The following is a 5,577-nucleotide window of genomic DNA, read 5'->3' as shown; positions in this document are numbered from 1 at the left end:
GTCGCGGGGGTAGCAGCTCCAGCAGGGGACCCCAAACTTCCCTTTCCCGGGCCACATTAACCAGCTCCGACTGGGGGATCCCGAGGCGTTCCCAGGCCAGGTTAGAGATATAATCCCTCCACCTAGTCCTGGGTCTCCCCCGAGGCCTCCTCCCAGCTGGACGTGCCTGGAACACCTCCCTAGGGAGGCGCCCAGGGGGCATCCTTACCAGATGCCCGAACCACCTCAACTGGCTCCTTTCGACGCAAAGGAGCAGCGGCTCTACTCCGAGCTCCTCACGGATAACTGAGCTTCTCACCCTATCTCTAAGGGAGACGCCAGCTACCCTCCTGAGGAAACCCATTTCGGCCGCTTGTACCCTGGATCTTGTTCTTTCGGTCATGACCCAGCCTTCATGACCATAGGTGAGGGTAGGAACAAAAACTGACCGGTAGATTGAGAGCTTTGCCTTCTGGCTCAGCTCTCTTTTCGTCACAACGGTGCGATAAATTGAATGTAATACCGCACCTGCTGTGCCAATTCTCCGACCAATCTCCCGCTCCATTGTCCCCTCACTCACGAACAAGACCCCAAGGTACTTGAACTCCTTCACTTGGGGTAAGGACTCATTCCCTACCTGGAGAGGGCACTCCATCGGTTTCCTGCTGAGAACCATGGCCTCCGATTTAGAGGTGCTGATCCTCATCCCAGCCGCTTCACACTCGGCTGCGAACCGATCCAGTGAGTGCTGAAGGTCACAGGCCGATGATGCCATCAGGACCACATCATCTGCAAAAAGCAGCGATGAGGTCCCCAGCCCACCGAACTCCAACCCCTCTCCACCCCGACTACGCCTCGATATCCTGTGCATAAATACTACAAACAGGATTGGTGACAAAGCGCAGCCCTGGCGGAGGCCAACTCTCACCTGAAACGAGTCCGACTTACTGCCGAGAACCCGGACACAGCTCTCGCTTTGGTCGTACAGAGATTGGATGGCCCTGAGAAGGGACCCCCTCACCCCGTACTCCCGCAGCACCTCCCACAGTATCTCCCGGGGCACCCGGTCATACGCCTTCTCCAGATCCACAAAACACATGTAGACTGGTTGGGCATACTCCCAGGCTCCCTCCAGGATCCTTGCGAGAGTAAAGATCTGGTCCGTTGTTCCACGACCAGGACGGAATCCGCATTGTTCCTCTTCAACCTGAGATTCGACTATCGACCGAACCCTCCTTTCCAGCACCTTGGAGTAGACTTTACCGGGGAGGCTGAGAAGTGTGATACCCCTGTAATTGGCACACACCCTCTGGTCCCCCCTTTTTAAAAAGGGGAACCACCACCCCGGTCTGCCACTCCTTAGGCACCGTCCCAGACTTCCACGCAATGTTGAAGAGGCGTGTCAACCAAGACAACCCCTCCACACCCAGAGCTTTAAGCATTTCTGGACGGATCTCATCAATTCCTGGGGCTTTGCCACTGTGGAGTTGTTTAACTACCTCAGCAACCTCCACCAGGGAAATTGATGCCAATCCCCCCTCATCCTCCAGCTCTGCCTCTACCATAGAGGGCGTATTAGTCGGATTTAGGAGTTCCTCAAAGTGCTCCTTCCACCGCCCTATTACCTCCTCAGTTGAGGTCAACAGCGTCCCATCCTTACTGTACACAGCTTGGATGGTTCCCCCGCTTCCCCCTCCTGAGGTGGCGAACGGTTTTCCAGAAGTACCTTGGTGCCGACCGAAAGTCCTTCTCCATGTCTTCTCCGAACTTCTCCCACACACGCTGCTTTGCCTCTTTCACGGCAGAGGCTGCAGCCCTTCGGGCCCTTTGGTACCTTGCAACTGCCTCCGGAGTCCTCTGGGATAACATATCCTGGAAAGACTCCTTCTTCAGTCGGACGGCTTCCCTGACCACCGGTGTCCACCACGGTGTTCGTGGGTTACCGCCCCTTGAGGCACCCAAGACCCTAAGACCACAGCTCCTCACCGCAGCTTCAGCAATGGAAACTTTGAACATTGTCCACTCGGGTTCAATGCCCCCAGCCTCCACAGGGATGCACGAAAAGCTCCGCCGGAGGTGTGAGTTGAAAGTCTGTCGGACAGGGGCCTCCTCCAGACGTTCCCAATTTACCCGCACTACCCGTTTGGGCTTACCAGGTCTGTCCAGAGTCTTCCCCCACCCCCTGACCCAACTCACCACCAGATGGTGATCGGTTGACAGCTCCGCCCCTCTCTTCACCCGAGTGTCCAAAACATATGGCCTCAGATCAGATGAAACGATTATAAAATCGATCATTGACCTTTGGCCTAGGGTGCTCTGGTACCAAGTACACTTATGAGCATCCCTATGTTCGAACATGGTGTTCAGTTATTGACAATCCATGACTAGCACAGAAGTCCAACAACAAACAACCACTCTGGTTTAGATCAGGGAGGCCGTTCCTCCCAATCACGCCTCTCCATGTATCTCCATCATTACCCACGTGCGCGTTGAAGTCCCCCCAGCAGAACTATGGAGTCCCCGACTGGAGCCCCATGCAGGACTCCACTCAAGGCCTCCAAGAAGGCCGAATACTCTGAACTCTTGTTTGGTGCATATGCACAAACAACAGTCAGAGTTTTCCCCCCACAACCCGCAGGCGTAGGGAGGCGACTCCTCTCGTCCACCGGGTTAAACTCCAACGTAGCGGCGCTCAGCCGGGGGCTTGTGAGTATCCCCACACCCGCCCGGCGCCTCACACCCTGGGCAACTCCGGAGAAGAAAAGAGTCCAACCCCTATCCAGGAGTATGGTTCCAGAACCAAGACTGTGCGTAGAGGTAAGCCCCACCAGATCTAACCGGTAGCGCTCCACCTCCCGCACAAGTTCCGGCTCCTTCCCCCACAGAGAGGTGACATTCCACGTCCCCAGAGCCAGCCTCTGCTGCCCGGGTCTGGTCCGTCGAGGCCCCTGACCTTCACTGCCACCCATGTGGCAGCGCACCCGACCCCAGCGGTTCCTCCCACAGGTGGTGGGCCCATGGGATGGAGGGATGTCCGCCACGTAGCTTTTTCGGGCTGTGCCCGACCGGGCTCCGTGGCAAACCTGGCCACCAGACGCTCGCTGACGAGCCCTCCATCTGGGCCTGGCTCCAGACGGGGGCCCCGTGCTTTCTCCGGGCAGGGTCACTTCATCCCTTCCTCGATTTTTCGTAGGATTTTTGAACCATTCTTTGTCTGGCCCCTCACCTGAGACCACTTTGCCTTGGGAGACCCTACCAGGAGCACAAAGTCTCTCTATGTACAGGTACCGGTCTCTGGTGAGGGAGGAGGAAGTGAATAGGCACTGGGAGGCTGGGAGCTTATCCTGCAGGTATTTTGAGGACCCTTGTAAAGTCCAACCCAGACAATTTTTAACTGTGGCAGGTCCTCTTGGTGGGCCAAGGCACACTGGCTCAATGGGAATGATCAGTGCTGGGTGATCTGAGCCAATCAGCAGCGTAGGATGGACCTTGTGGAGGGAAGGTATTGGTAGACATCGTAGGTGTCTGTATTGTTGCTGCAGGATTGACACCATACTCTGCTAGGCCTAGGTGTTTAGCGGTAAAAGGTGTTCTCAATGTGACATTTTTTAATGTGGTTTGTCAACAGGAGTAATGGAAAAAGAGACAGATGTGACATGCACCGTCTTTATATATTGATGTGTTCAGAGTGACCCTGGTGTAGGAGGTTATTGAGTGACAGGCGGAGCTCTATGTACTGTGCCCGATCTTTTCGGGTGAAATCTGGGAATGTTGGCCCTTCAACATTGCAGAGTGGATGGTAAGAGACATGCCATGAGGCCTCAGGTCTGGGCTGGGATTCGGCAACTGGGGGGGACAACATGGCAGTCAATAAACGGATCTTATTAATAGGTGCAGGGTCATTTTGGATTAGGCAGAATGGTTAACTCAGTTGGGCTGATAGCACCTGCTCACTGTGGGCTGGGGATCAGAGTGCTGGTATTTGTGTAGCCATGAATGTTCTTTAGAGATCAGTGGAAGGGGACTCAGTGACGTCTGGTATAGTTTTCTAGTGCAAACTGAGGGATGTTGCACGGCTAAGTGGAGATGGTGATGGATTCGGTTGCATTCTCACCATAGAAAGTGTGTCTATAGGCGGGAGCTCTGTGCTGCGACCTCAGTAAACTCACATTTTTGCGGGGAGCGGTGTTCACTTTGGACTGGCTGTACTCTCCCTTCTGGCTTTAGGGTATAAACCCAAGGTGACTGTTGCTGTGATGCTGCTCTTGGACCTGTTGTAGCAGCACTGTCTGACGCTTCGCTGTTTCACTTTGCTTTTTAGCCATGTTAGCAATCTGTTGCATTAGGTTAGCAGATGGACTTGATGGGCGTGGATCCTGCAACAGGGAAGCAAGGCAGCTTATCCGGCTTGGTTCAGGCCTGGGGGAAGGTGTTATTAACTGCTTTCCTAGCTCTTTATAGGCACCTTATAATCTTGGAAGTGGGCAGGCCTTTGGGTCGTCCTGTGGGGGCGAGGACTGGGGGTTGTTCTGCTGGAGGAAGCCATGGTAACGACTCTATCCGGCTCGAAGGACCAATTTGTAGGTGAGATTAAGTAGCAGTGTAGTAGCGTCATGGACACTGCAGGCACAGAACTTCACGTTCTCCAGTTTAATCAACAGGTATGTGTGTGTGGTTTTAGCAGTGGCGGATGTAGACCTGGCCCCTTCATTAGACGTGGTCCACAACCGCCACTGGGCTTTAATATAATTTACACACAGGTAATCCAGATGCAATAACAAACTAGCTGTAACTGTTAAACTTGAGCCTCCACGAATTATTACAGGTATTCACTCTCTTTTCAGTTTATCTTTAGCTCCGATCATTAACTAGGTCACACACCCAGCACATACAGGGGACGCATGCACAGTGCATACAGGGACGGCATGCACAGTGCATACAAGGGGCCTGGTCAGCACATACAGGGGCGTGCACAGTGCATACAAGGAGCGTGGTTATCACATACAAGTGGCTTGTACAGTGTATACAGGGGGAATGTAGAGTGTATACAGGGGTGTGGTCAGCGCATACAAGGGGTGTGTACAGTGAACACAAGGGGCATGGTCAGTACACACAGAGGGCGTGTTCAAAGCAACTATAGAGACTCTAAAACAATTTATTTATAATCACAGGCTTTTATTCTGAAAGACACATCTTATAATCACAGGCTTTTATTCTGAAAGACACATCTTATAATCACAGGCTTTTATTGTCACAGCAATATTCTCTCTTCCAAAATAATATGTTGACTCATTCATAAAGATTTCACCATCTTTCTGCTCTTCTGCTGTACTGCTCATTTAACATTGACTCCTCTCCTCCTCCCTCACTTCCTCCTCTCCCCCCTCTCCTCCTCCCTCACTTCCTCCTCTCCCCCTCTCCTCCTCCCTCACTTCCTCCTCTCCCCCCTGTTCTCCTCTACCCTTCTCCTCCTCAGCTCCTCTTTGCTTCACTTGTTTCTTCCTGTAGCGTCTCTACTCCTCCCTCTCTCTCTCCCTCCCCGTTTCTCTCTCCCTCTCCCTCTCTCCCTCCCTCTCGCTCTCTCTCTCCCTCTCCCTC

Source organism: Sander vitreus, unplaced genomic scaffold (assembly GCF_031162955.1).
Source record: "Sander vitreus isolate 19-12246 unplaced genomic scaffold, sanVit1 ctg249_0, whole genome shotgun sequence".
Classification (NCBI taxonomy): domain Eukaryota; kingdom Metazoa; phylum Chordata; class Actinopteri; order Perciformes; family Percidae; genus Sander; species Sander vitreus.
The sequence above is the reverse complement of the archived record's forward strand: the minus strand, read 5'-3'. Positions refer to the sequence as shown.